Below are 14646 nucleotides of genomic sequence, written 5' to 3'. Positions count from 1 at the left end.
GAATGCATTTCTGGTCTCATATCTCCTCCAGCTGTGTGTTTTAAGCACATTCCAAGATTCCCTTCCCCCACTGCCTCTCCCCCATCCTTTCACAGATGTGAGACACACATTCCCCAAGGGCAGTTCCCACCAGCTACACTCAGCACATTTCTTTCTTGGGCCATGCCTTTTCTCTTTCTGTAGTCTCTCTCTTTGTCTCTCATGTTGTCTGATTTTTCTGCACACTTGCCACTGATTTGCAACTCTACCATCCACAGCCTTGGATTGGGACACAGGGGTGACAGGCTTTTCCTGCTCCTCCCTCTCTCCCCAAGACCACATGGTATGCAATCCATGAATATCCATGGAGCAGGCTGGCCAAGATCCCTGCTTCACTTGCACACCCCCAGGAGTGAGAGATTCAACCATGAGGAGCAGGGGTACAGGCCAGGTGAGGGCGGGCAGTGCCTAGTGACTTACCCCTGCATGGCTCAGAAATGGGGCAGCCAGTCCATCGCCTTGCCAGGAATCCCTGGACCATTGTCACTTGCTATAAATCTCCTGCTTCTGGCTGAAGGAAGCATGGGCTGAAGCGGAACAGAGCGGTCATCCCACTAACTTGACCTCAACCAATGACAGTGCTGAACGTGTCTCATCCCCCATTTCAAAGGTGTTCATTTATCAGGCTGAGGAAAAATGGGGTGAGAACAAGCAATTGTTCAAACCAGGAGGAAAATGTAGGCCTCACCTAAAATGGCCAGTAAATGAAAATCAGCTCAGCTGTTACTAAACTTTGTACCATAGTTTGTTCATCCAGCACAACTGGTTCCTGCAAACAGACAATGGATGTTAACATGCCTCTAGGCAGCCATGCAAGCTTGCTGCTATAAGTCTGTCCCCATGCTCTCTCTATACCCCTTTGATTGTCTGGCATCTGTTTTCTTTTTCTTTATTTAGGTAGTGAGCTCTTCAGGGCAGGGGCGGAGTTGCTGGGATGTTCTGGGAAGTCCCAGGCATACTGCAAATGTGTAACACGCTGAGACATTATTAAGAAAGAAATCCCTCTACCATACTAGTGGCATATGACTAATCCTGCACTATGAAGTTAGCATGTGTTCCCATTTTTCAGATGCTGTCACCAAATCTTTAATTCAAGGCACTGGAAGTGTCCTGGGTTTTCATTTAATTGATTCAATCAATTGATTTTTTAACATTCAAATTATTTGTTCATTTTTATTCCAAGGAACAGAATTATTTCTAGCTTTACTAAAAAGGATGTTTTGCCTCTCCTGTATGCATACATGATTAACCTTGTAAAACGCAAACAGGGTAGATATACATCAATAGCTACATTAAGATAGAAACTTCAGTGCCTCATATCACCGAGTTACTCTTCATGACCTACCTAGATCTATCTGTCTTACAGTAAAAACAGCTCTTCTGTTTCCATCGTCCGGTATAGTTACGGTCCACTGGATTGAAAATGCTCAGAACAGAGAGAAACAATTGATATTGATATCAGCAGAGGCAAACTGCTCAAGCTGAATATCAACAACTTTTATGCTGTTTTCCAGATTTAAGAGCTGTATTGATGTTAAAACTATAGTTATTAAATGGCTTGGTAGAGTTGGAAGACAATACAAGCCCCTAAGCATGGTAGCTACATAGACTGCATTAATATATAACAACTAAGTCAGGCAGTTTAAGTTAGTGCAGAGTAAAGTCATTTTAAAAATTTAAACATAACACTATGGTAACAAGAGACAGGACCCTGGGCATAGTAACCACATTAGTACAGAGTTGTAAGATTGTAAGGAATTTTTAGGCAATGACTTTAGCATGTGGTGTACAATTGCTGAGGTGGGGCATATTCAATAGCGTTAGCAGTCTTGCAAGAGTCTATAGTATGACAGGGGGGTTCAGTTCATCTCCCCTCATTCTTGTTTCTGGCAACTGGTCTTAAATAGCTCTCTTCATACTGGCAATCACTTGGGTCCCATGTTCCAAGTGCCTACTCTCTTGTACCCCTTCTCCCTGAGGGTATGGACCAGTGGTGCTTGTTTAGATAGCTTTGGCTCTTGGGCTCCAGTGAAAGCTGCCACTGGATCAAGGAGTATGGTCACATCAATAATCAAGATCTTTTTATTGTCCTCATTCATTATAGCAGTGTCTGGATGCAGCTGGCTGTCACAGCCTAGGGTGGTGTGCTTCTGTCCCAGCTGATGCCAAGATGGCTTTCACCAGCTGGTCCTATATGGCATTGTGGCAGAGTTGCCATGCTCTTACATGGGGATTGCTGCCACCCAGGAAAAAGGGCAGGGTTCTTTTTCTTGTAGCTGCACCTCTGGCACCTCTTGTCTCAGCTGCCCTAGTGGATGGCACTGTTGAGCAGGAGGCAGTTGAGATGGGCCCAGTGGCTGAAAGGCCAGTCTGCAAAATGAATGAAGTTGATCTGAAGCATGAGATCACTGCTGACATCCCACTTCAAGCAGACCTCAAAAACTTTGCGCTGGTCAGGTTTCACCTTCACGTCCACTTATGTACTCTGCCTGCATTGTCCTTCAGGAAAGTCTCAAAGCAGGTCTGGATCCAAGGGGGATTGTGATATTGGTGGTTAGGGCTGAGAGCAGCAAGAACTCCAGCTCCTCTCATACCATGGCCAGCAGCAGCCAGTGCATTTCCCAAGGCACTCTGTGGCATTGAGGGCTCAGCTCCACAGTAAAGCAAAGTCCCTGCTGTCCTGCACCAACTCTCCCTCCAGCAACCCACTCAGAAATGTGGCCAGGTCTTTGCTGGATGGTGGCCAGGCAATCCTCCTTTTGGGAGCCTTCTTCAAGGTACCCGCAGCAATGCTGTTCACTAGTTCATTGGGGCAGGTCGGGAGGCAGAAGGCATGAGTTACTCCTGTGATGTCGCAGAGGTTTCCCATGCAAGTCGCACTGGTACTCCTCTGTCATTAGGGGATATATAGGATCTTGATGCTCACACATCATTGTGGCACATTCATCCACTTCTTCAGAAGCTGCCTAACTTCAGCATCTGCTTCCTTGAGAGGAATTTTAGGAACTGCTGAGCCTGTCAGGAGAAACACTACACAGTGGATCATGAAGGTGTTCAGCACATTGATCTTCTGCCAGGAGGCCAGCAGGGAGAAGTCAAGTTGAGTGTCCTGCATGATCCTCAGGATGGACTCCTCCAGCGTGTGTCTCACTGGTGGTCAGTGGGTATGAAGATAGCTCTTGCTCTCCTTCAGGTGTCGCATGGTCTTGCCCTGGATCTTGATGGCCAGGATGGAGTTTCTTTTTCTGTAGTCAGTATGCAGAGAGGCATATTTCGAGGCATTGAAGCAGAGCCTCATATACCCAGCTGCCTCAGAACTGATGTCCAGCATCCTCTGGAGTCTGTGGGGCTCACCAACAAGGAAGACTAGAAAAGGGACCCAGGTGTCCTAAACCCCAGGCCATTGCCTCACCCACAAACCCAAGCAGGGTTCTCCCACTGTGGTCCACTCCACCTAACCCCATCCACCCCCAAGGCTGCCTTCCACAGGTACGCTTCTTTGTGTGCCTCCATGGTAGCAATCGCCAAACGGCATTTTCTAGCAGGCTTTCCTTCTTCCAGTCCAAGAAGGAGACGTTTTAATGCTGGCCTATGAAACCCCAATCCTTATTTTCCCTCTGATGTAGGAAGGAAATGTTTGTTTAACCAAAATGCACACAACCCTTCTACCAGGTTTAGGCAGCTCATGCTGACTCCTACCCAATCAACCCCTGACAGCTGGATTCTCCTGGGCTCATTAGCAGAGCTGTCATGTGATTAATGATTCATGTTATTTCTTGACTATCAGGAGAATCACGTCCTTGTTCCAAGCAACAGAAGCCAGAACCTGCAGCATCTGCAAATACCTTGGCATGTTCACATTCCACCCACTAGATGTGCATCCGCCTCATTACTCCCTGGAATGTGCCATATGCTGGGAAAGCCACTCCCATCAAAACAGGCCTCAGAAATTTCATGTTGGGATACAGTAATGCAGCACAACACCTCTGAGATGTCTCTCTATGCTGCTTCCACTCCAAACCCAACTACGACTCCAAAATCACGAAGCAGCCTAAAGGAAACTGGTTATCATGGGCTTCCCCAGAGAGTTACTACTGTGATGTCACAACTCTAGATCAAAAAGTGAAAGATGGAGGATCTTTCACTTCCTTTGGGAATTTGTTCCAATGGTTAATCATCCTCCTGGTGAAAACTTTCTTACTCATCATGTTAATTTGCCTGATTCTGTTTTAATTTGTTGTGGGCTCCGGTCATTTGACACATAGTATGTCCTCTCTGAGAAAGTGCTTTGCTATTGCAATCAAAGCACCCCTTATTTTTCTTTCTTTTGGGAAGCAATAGAAAGCCTGGAAGGGTTTACCCTGAAGGTTAGCATTCTCCTTCTTCTTTTCTAGGTCTGTGTCTTCCACGGATAAGTCTATGGCTGACTGAGAAGCTAGCTGAATGGTGAAATAACGCTGAAATGAAACCTAATTGGCCTGTTTGTGATGCTTTGCTCTTTGTTTGTTTTTTTCACATCTTTTAACTCAGACAATTGACAATCTCTTTGTTATATTACCATCCTCTTAATTAAGGCCTGAGGAAGTTCCCATATCACATTTGTGGCAAAAGTGTGGAAAAATTTGAATCCAAAGCCCATGACTCCCGGCCTTCGTCCAGCACTACACAGAACAATAAAAAGCCTGACTGGGCCTTCACTTCACTCCCTTAGGGTCTTCTCTCATGCTGCGCTGATATGGGCGTGGGATGCACGAATTATGCACCCTGAGCAGCCTGGGCCCCAGGATAAGTATTATTGGGGTTTATAGAGATTTCAGAAGAAAAAAAAAGTTTTTGCTGTCCAGTTACATGCCACTTTTTCTGATTGCCAGGGAAGCTGCTGCCTGATCAGCTGGACTGGCTTCCCTGTGTACCTTTATCTGGTTGTCGTCCACACCCAAGCTGAGAGGGAGTTTTTAGAGCTGTCACAGTTGTGTTTGCCCATGACTTTTCCATGTGCATATGTAAACCTCATGAGTGTGCAGGCAAAGGGGTGTGCCTTGTGCAGTGAGCTAGAAAAGGAGCTCCCCTGCTGGCGTTCCCCACCCAGGCACAAAGGCAGGCTGTTCTTCCTTTGAATGAGAGTGACTTTCAACTTCCTGCCCAAAAAATTTTACTAGTGAGACAGAGTGAGGCTGAGAAAAAGAAGGTTTAGTTGGGAATCTCCAGATGATGCCTGGGCCAGCTCATAGCGTTGTTTCACAATAAGGCCTCACCCCTTCCTATTGGATGGGTCACAGTCAGCTAGGGTGACCTAACTGGGCAGGCCAGCCCCAAAATGTAAAGATCAAGTTCTGGTTCTAGGTTGAAAACTCTGGGACAACATTTGCCCTGAATTCCCCTTGAGTCAAACCATAGCAGTATCATGTACAGGGATCCAGGTTTTCCATTCCCTGCTTGGGGCTGGGGGTAGCGGGACACGGGGGCACCATGTGCCTGTGTGCATGGGCACACAGGCACGTGGCCAGCAATACAGCCAGGCAGTGATGGACAGCGGCTCCCCCAGCTGCCTGCAAGTAAGTCTATGGGTGGGGGAGGGGCACACGCAATATGGGGAGGGGGCAGATTGAATCCCCCCATGGTGAGGGAGGGAATGGGGCAGAGTTGGCAGCTGGGGCTGGGGGCTCTGCCCAGACGGGGCGGTGAATGGGGCCTGGGACCTGGGACCAGGGTGGGGATGAGCAACTGCGGGGCCCAGCCAGGGAGTAGGACAGAGCCACAGGCAGCTCATCCAGGGAGTGGCGGGGGGGCTGGCTCCCCTCCACTGCATGCAATCCCAAGGAGGTGGGCATGGGGGGGCACATACCCCGCACAGATTTGTGCAGGGGGCAGGGGCAGTTGTGGGCTCCCCATCCTGCTGCCCTCCCCCAGGGACCTCCGTAGCCCAGCAGCAGGACCCAATGTGGGAGGGTAGAGCCAGGGCAGGGAGGCTCAGTGTTTCGCTTTTGCATTTTGAAAATGCAAAAGTGAAACAATGAGCCTCCCTGCCCTGGCTCATCCCTACAGCCAGCCTGCCCGGAATGAGCCCAAGAAAATGTTCATTGGGGGTGCTATACATCTCCAGTAGAAACAGCACCGCTGGCGAAGACTTGTGCACTGACTACCCTCAGCTGGGAGAGGCATGTCATTAGGAGCGGCTAATAGGAGCAGCTGTCACTCTTGCTAACATTGTTTAAGAAGTGAAAAACAAAACCCCTAAAATAATTGTATCACCAATGGCACCCCTCCAAGAAGTGCTAGTGGTAGTTGAGGTGGTGGTGGTGGTGGTGGTGATGGTGATAACCTCATATCTTCAGTTTGGATTAAGGCTAGAATTAAGAAAAAAAATTAGGGAAATATTTTAGTCCCCAGCAAAATCTAGTCACAATTTGTCAAATACTTACAACAAAAAAGAAATATGGGTGGAAAACCAGAAGTGAAATCTGTTGACTTTTTCAATATTTTTTAAATAAAACATTTTTATTTTTTTATTTCAAAATAATGTTTCCCCTTAAAATTTGCTTAAATTTAATAACAAATTTAAAAGAGTTTAAACAAACATCAAACCATTTTGAATTTTCAGTTTGAGCAGCCAATCAAAAAGCCCATTATTTAAACAGATCTAATCAGGGCAGGGAAAGTGGGAGCAGAGAAGGATCTAAAAGCTATTAAGTGACCAGGAATGCTACTGAAGTATCTAACTTTGGTGGCATAAGTATTACCTAGTTAGCTAAAGTTGGGTTAGGACTCAGGCCTTGTTGCCATATAGATGCCTAATCAGTAAAACAGAATCTGGATGAGAGTGTCTGCACATTATTTTTTTCAGGAATTGCTACTGCACTTTAAAATTCACAACCTATTTGTTCCCAATTAACTTTCAAAGATAGAGTTAACAGATTGAGAAACTTTAAGTTGTGCCTTTTGTTTTCTTAAGCGGAGAGCAGGAAGACAGAGAGGAGAGAAGAGAAGAGAGGAGAGAAGGATGGGTATTTAAGCATGCTACACTGAAACAGGTCTGATTTTAGTTTAGTGTTTCTATAAAAAATTTATGAGAGTCAGTGGAGCAGTGGTAAATTCTTCCCATCTGTGGTTTATTCCAGTGTTGGGTTGCAGGATGAGTTCTCTGTTATTCTTTTGTTTCATTTTTTTAGACGCTGTGTTTTATTTGATATTCTGGGGAGGGGCTGAGGGGGGGTTGTTTTGGGTTTTTTTAACTGAACCTCGGCTTGCCAGGGGTAGTAAAACAAACTAGCAGCTACACATTTTCTTGAAGGACATATTCACAAATAGCCCAAAAGCACATTGTAACACCTCAGTCTGGAAGGTATGGCAACTACAGCAAGGCCTGGATCTAAAGAAGAGTTCTTATCTTTCAGGACAGATGTGGGGCAGAAAAGAACTTCTGGCCTCAGTGTCTCCTGGAAATCTAGCAGTAGCTAGGGGTCCAAGAACACCTTTGAACTGAGCACCTTGGAGACTAAAATAGGAAAAGCTCAATTCCAACAATATGAGCCTTTCCTGTCCTTTCCTCCAGATCCTTCTCGTTTGGAGTACAACGCCAAAGGAGATTATAATAGTTTGTAAATGCCAAAGACCATTATTATGATTCATTAAGACCATTATAGCCCATATATGATTGTCTATAATGTGAAATAGGCCATTATTATGGTCTAATGGGCATTTGTACACAACACAGGGATTTAATTCTCCCTAAATTGAAGCTGTGGTCAGAGCCTGATGCTTACCTGCCTCCCCAGCAATGGAGAGGCGAGAGCAAGCTGCTAGCAGGCAGAGTGGTCCCTGAGCTGCAGGGGGTGGGGGAGCTGGTGCTTCCTGCAGTGGCACACCCACCCCAGGTGGCACCCGGGTTGCTGCCAGGCCACTTGCATGGTCTGCCTGCACAGCCCCTGAGCCACACAGAGCCCGGTGCTTCCCTCTGTGGCTGTAGGGGAGGAAACAAACTCCTTGGAGGTGTTTTACTTTGCAGTGCCCCAAAGTCATCTGCTGCATCCCAAAGTCATTTAAGGTGCATCATGCTGCCGAATGTGCTACAGCAGTGGAATTAATGTGCAATACACCACCGAATGTGCAAACAGCAATGCCATTAAAATGGTGCAAAAGGCATTTAACCCACTTTAAACCCACTTTAAAGTGTCATCTACAAATGCCCTGAAATGCCAAAAAATCCTTGTCCTTTGATCTATATGCCAGTCTACAATGGCAGCACATGGTCAGGGTCTCAGTTTTTTTATCTCCTCTGAGCTCCATCCTTCTTTCCTAGTTCCAACTGGAAATGGGAATATAAATAGAGATTCCTCCTGCAATCTAGGGCTGCAGGAAAAAGAAACTACAAAAATCTGGCATAGTTTCACTGTGATAGATCTGATTTTTAAAATGTCCCTTAACAATGTGGTCAGTTTTGAACCTCCAGCACTTTCACTATCAGTTTTGGTATCTGTATCTAACTTGTCACTAGCTAGTTCAGTAGACAGATATGCTAATGACAGTATTAGCTTTAGCCGCATTATAAACACTATTAGAAAAAAATGCAAAAAAACAGAGTCCGCCTAGTATGCACAGCTGTCCAAAACTGCATCTGCAAAACTAAAAGCTACTCTGAAAATCTAGGCACAGTGGGCGTTTATACTTGTGCTTGGCAGGGGTGGCGGGGGCACTTTAATTAGAGTGGCTCCAAGAGCTACTCTAATTAAAGTGCCCAAAGTGTCATGTGTATCACTGTCTGCGCACGGAAAAATGGCAGCGGGGGCACTTTATCTAAAGCTCGCTGAATGAGCTTTAGTTAAAATGCTCCCACTGCCATTTTTCAGCACAGGGATGCTGATACATGAGACACTGGAGTCTGCTGGAGCATGATAATTACCACGCTCCAGCAGACTCGATTCCGACATGCTGTAATTACAGTGCATTGCTACACATATATAAAACTCATCTACGCTTGTAGCTGTGGTGAGAAAACTTATACTGTATTTGGCTCTAGCTGGAGCCTTCACTTCCATCTCCACTGAGCCAAACTTACCAAACATTTTTTTCTGATGCATTATCCTTATTGCATCCCTTATTCCATCTACATAGCACCCTTAATTGCAAGAAGACAAGCAATAAATGCCATCTTCTGCAGCACAGTAAGAGAGAGGAGGAGGTGCAGTAACTGGCTCTAGGGTTCATGCACAAGCTGTATGGTTGATGTACACTGTTGGAGTGTTATGGGAAGGTTCAGTGACCATGGGCAGCATTGCTGCATATGCTAAGCGTGAATTGCACTATTTGGTATCAGGTGATTGATGATCTGGTGATTGTAGGTGCAGTGTTTCCATGCACAATTGAAGGATATAACATTTTGTTTTAAACTGTAGCTAGATGTGCTAAATTCGACCTAAATTCAAAAATAGTTTCAGCTCATTGTTTGGTGAATAAACCTCAAAGCTTAACCAGGGCCTACACCCCATTCCAGAAGCATATTTATTTACAGCTCTGGGCACATCTCTGTGTGCACCTCAGATGCTCTTGCAGTCCTGACATTACAGGTTTTAAAGCATACAGTGTCCAGCACTGGAAGACACCTACTAGGGTCTAAAGTCTACTATGGTCTTCTCACTGCTCTGCGAGTTGGCTGAAGGCAGGTTCCAGCCTGGAGACTTCAGGCCCTCTCCAGCCAGATGGCTAATGATAGAAGAAATAATGCTGCAAAGGTAAGCCAAAACAGAGGTAACTGGAAAGAAACCCCAGTTTCTTTCCTGCACAGCTGGCTTCTGATGTGACAGCAGCTATAGCTTCACCTATAACACGCTGAGAGAACGTAACCCAAAGAGTTCCAGCCAGGACCAAACACAGAAACCAAGTGCAAGCAAAGGTCTTTGAAGTTGTTGTGACGGAGGGGTTCCCATTGCTTCCCAACTGTCTCAGATATCCATACAGATGGTAACTTCTGCTTCCACATTACTGGGAAGAGATTAAACAAAAGGTTCCCAAGATCACATTCCTGTTGCAGCTCATTAGAGCATTCTAGAAAATGGAGCAGACTCCAAGTACTGACATCCTGACAGTGAGGAGGTGAATTCCTCCTTTGGGAAGCTCAGAGATGGCATATAGTTATGACAGGAAACGTGCAACAGAACTGGGTCTGAAGGAAGACAGCAGCACATTCTCCTGCCCAATTTGATTTTGTTTTAATAGGTCAATCTCATCCATCCCTCCTCACATCAACATTTTTGTCTCCCATTGCCCAGCTGTGACTCCTTCCCCTCAGCACCCCAGCTCCAGCCGAGGGCCTGGCTCTGTGATGCTGCTCACGTCTCCAGTTCCAACTCCGCTATGTACGATCCCAGCCATAAATGCAGGGATAGCCACAGAATCACAGGGAACTAAGGCAAGAATGGGCCTCTGGAGGCCATTTAGTCCAACCCCCTGCCTGAGGCAGGATCACCACTATCCAAATCATCCCACACAAATCCTTGTAGTAAAACAACACACTCAACCTCATCACAAAATTACAACGCATAGCACCATAACCTGCTATAGGTAAAGCAGAAAGACAACCATGGTCAGTGTCCTGCTGCTACAAAGGTTGTTAAAATGCACTTAAGAGATCTCAAGAAGAGGGCCATGCCCCCATCTACAGAGGAAGACAAATGCCCCACGGTCTACACCAATCTGAGCAAGGAGTAAAATTCTTTCCTGATCCTAAATTTGGAGATCAGTCTAATCCTGAGCCATTTTGGCTTGTTAGGCAATCTCAAGGGAGAGCTGCAGGTCCAATGAACAGCACCCAAAAGCTGAAGGGAGACACAAAAGCTGCTGTGTAGGAAATCTTATCATTTGTCCTGAGTAGCCTTACAGTGGGGTTAGGAGATTACTGCCATGCTGTAATGAGGGGGGTGCTAAAATGGCAAAACCACCCCTCCTGGCCACCACCTGGTCCCCATTGGGTTGCTCCCTTTGGCCTGTGAGGGTCCCACACTGTTATCTCACCTGCCACACCTTGATGTTATAAATTGGCAGGGAGGCTGTCCCTAGATGACAAAGGGTTTGGGACGGTAGGCCCTTGTCAGGGTTGAGGCCCCCCTGGCCTTTTCCCACTTTACTCTGGCTGAGCCCCTTAGCATGGGTCCATTGTCTGAGGACCACAAGCTCCCAGGTCCCAGATCTGGCCATGCCCTCATAGCTCTGGGCCCTCTGGCCCCTGCTTAGGCCCTGATGGGCTCTGGGTGCCTCAGCCCCTGGTCTCAACCTCTGCAATCTCCGGGCTTGTGCCTCCAGTCTCTGTAGTCCAACACAGAGTCCTTCCACCATCAGCAGCACCTTGGATCTGGGGTGTCCCTAGGCACCCTTCTCAGTTGTGTCCTCCATGCCTACATCCACAACCTGGTCCTCCAGTATAAACGAAAACCAAAAACATGCATATCTGCTCCAAACAAAAAGGTTCCCCATGAGTGGGTGGGACCAGTCTGGGGCATGTGCTGTGTGCACCACGTGTGCTGTTCTGAGCTTGCCCTGCAAAAGCCCTTGCTAAAGTGCCTGAGGCACTCATCTACTTATCTACTCCTGGTTCAGGATACAGGGTTTCCTCTACCTCTACTGCAGCTCCAAGTCCCTCCTTTACCACCCAGGGTGTTTATAGATGTGCTCCGGGAGGCAGGGGGGGAGTGCTTTAATTAGTGAGCCATGCTAATTAAAAGCGCCTGAGCATCATGTGTCTCAGTGTCCCCTCACTGACAAATGGCTGCGGAGCACTTTGAACTAAAGCTCATTGAACAAGTTTTAGTTTAAAGCGCCCCACCACTGTTTTTCAGCACGGGGATGCTGATACACGTGACGCTGGAGGTTACTGGAGGGTGTTAATTTCTGGGTGGATTTACAGCACGTCACAGCAGCCTTGTTGCACGTCTATAGGAGCCCTCAGAGTCCTTCCTCTGGGCTCCCCAGCCTGGCTTCTGCCTGGAGCTCTGCCTCCTGCAGGACTGTCCCTCTGGTTTTGGGTTTATGTTTGTAAGTCCCTTCTTGGGTCACTTGACTCCACTTCCACCCCAGGCCTGTCAGTCACTGCTTGCACCTGGGCTGAGGAGTCATTTTGTTTCAGGGCTTCCTGCCTGCATTAGCTTGTCCTATACAAAAAACTAGAACTCTTCGTTCCAAAATGATACCTTTATTTAGTCCAACTGGAAAATGGCAAGAAAACTGTCCTTTTCTGCAAGCTTTCGGGATCAAAGTCCCTTCGTCAGGCTCTGGAAAAAGTGTAGATAGTACAAGATGGTAAAAAGTCCCCATAGGTAGGAAATAAACTTCATTTTTGCACAGAGGGAGCTGAAGATGGAAGGCTGTCACTCTGGGTCCATGAGAGTGTCTTTGTGAGCTGTGCTGAATAGCTCTTTGATGTGTTGTTCAGGTAGAATTCCTTCCCTGAAGGTGTCAGATGGTAGGGAGGGAGGCAAAAAAAACTTCCTTGTTGTTCTGCAATGAAGTTTAAAATCCAAAATCGGCTAAAATTCGGCATCTTCCATGTTTCAGGGGTGTACCTGGTAGCCATGTTGGTCTGAGACAAAAAGACATGCAAAAAACTAGAACTCTTGGATCCTGGGCATTGGGGAGAGCCAGTTACCCCTGGTCTCCCTCCCTTCCCCTTTTACTAATGGGTAGGGGCCCCATTACACATGCCCATGCCCCACTGGGCAAAGTGTGAGGAGTCTCCTTTCCTTCAGAGGCGTGGGAGGCTAAAAGCCAAGCCCATTTGTCGAGCAAGGGGCTGGGCAGGTTACACATGCAGTTGACTTTGCCCCTCTGCTGGATAGCTGGGATCACTTGCTTAACATCCTCGTGTAATCAGCTCCTGCCACCACTTTTCATTCCCTCTTAGTGCAGCTCCTAGAGAGTTCCGCTTCCAGGGACTCTTGACATAAGCCTTGAATGTGAGTCCCTAGACATGTCTGGTGTTTATAGCAGTGAAACGATTGCATTTCCCAGCTTCCCTCACCTCTGGGGAGATTTTGTTTGGTGAACACCCACCTTGAAGCTTCCCCACACATGTGCCACCACCACGTTGATCTGAGCTCACCCTCCTGTTCCCCACGAGCCAGGACAGAGTAGCTGTCACTTTACCAGGATGCAGCTGGTACGGGAAGAAAAGGAGATTCTCCGCAGTGCTTCCATTTCCCGACTAGGAATAAACAGCTCAAAGAAACTTGGTCTTCACCCCAAATCTACCACCATTACTGTGCTGCAGGAAGTCAACACATCCCTTCATTTCACTTCCCAATGACATGTCCAAGCTCCTACATGCACAGGGCAACATGATCCTGCTGCTACTCTGCGTTTGGCCTACCCTTTGGGCTGGTTGAAATGCACCCTGGCCACATGCTGTCTGTGTCCCAGGAAAAGCAGCATTCTTGCACCATGTCCCTCCCCCATGCACACCTTTTCCTCCCCACCCCACCCCCACCCCAGCACAGCTGCCTGTGCCAAAAGAGAAGCTTGTTGCCTTCTTCCCCCACCAGAGAAGTAGTTTCCTTCTTGCAGAGCCACACAGGAAACACTGCACTATTTTTAACTCCATCCGAGAGTGCATTGCACAAACCTGGGGAAAAACCTTCTGCACTCAATCAAAAACATGTAAGCAAACAAGCAGGCAACCCCCTTCAGCACCTAGTCCCTAAGCTGCAAGTTGGCTCTCCAACGGATGCTGTCACCCAACTTTAGAGAGAGGTAGTTTATCTGTTAGTCTGAAGTCAAGCAAAAGGCAAGATAGATTTGAACCTTATAAACTAAATCAGAGGAACATAGCAGAAGTTTTTGTAAACAGAAACTTGCTTACAAAAGCATACACTATGCATCTCTGATCCAGTTAGTATATAAGGTGCAGATCTACCCTACTTTAGGGAAGGAAACATCCTGTGGTAGGAGAGGGAGGGAAGTTTTAAATACCTATTGTCACTGTTATTGTTACAGTTTTGAAACTGCTGCAAGTTTTCACCCAAGTACTCCATAAACACATTTTTAAGCAGCACTTTGACACCTACTTACATGCAGTACAAATTTTATTTTTTTAAAAATTTCATTTCCAGGGCCAAATCAATTCTGAATTAAGTTCCAAATTTCAAATTTCAAGTCTGGGGGTACTACCACTCCAAGTATCATACCTCCTAGACTCATCAGTCTAGGGCTTCAGATGCTCCTAAATATAAGATACTTACCTGGCGGCAGAGATACCATGTTCTTGGCCTTGAATGACTCAAGTGTAGTTAGAGGGTAAAGGCCTGTCCCTTGCACTGTGGGCAGGCTGGCCCCTACAAGAGTCCAGGCTGACCCCTACAATGCCTCCAAATGCGAGGATCTTGGCTACACAATTTATGATGATCAGGGATTGCTCTTGGGCTTTCCCTCTAGCTTGCTTCTTTGGCCTTTTCATAGTTTCATAGATGTTAGGGGCTGGAAGATACCTTGCAGATCATCAGGTCCAGCCCCCCTGCACTTGGGCAGGAAAGACTGCTGGGCAAGCAAGACTATGGGGCATGTGAACACCAATAACTCTGGGCTTGGGGTGTAGGAGGTGCACACAAGTGCACGTGAGATTGGCAG

At 46.9% G+C, this 14646-nt stretch overlaps 1 long non-coding RNA gene and 1 pseudogene across 1 annotated transcript in view; both read left to right on the top strand.

Moving 5' to 3' along the window:
* The window catches only part of LOC112551486, a 69865-nt gene that overhangs the window by 42719 nt on the left and 12500 nt on the right, over positions 1-14646 (top strand). The gene's annotated exons all lie outside the window — the stretch shown is intronic.
* Positions 14254-14452, top strand: LOC112551987 (annotated as a pseudogene).

Source organism: Alligator sinensis, unplaced genomic scaffold (assembly GCF_000455745.1).
Source record: "Alligator sinensis unplaced genomic scaffold, ASM45574v1 scaffold264_1, whole genome shotgun sequence".
In the NCBI taxonomy this organism is placed as follows: Eukaryota; Metazoa; Chordata; order Crocodylia; family Alligatoridae; genus Alligator; species Alligator sinensis.
This window is presented reverse-complemented; position numbering and strand designations above follow the sequence as displayed.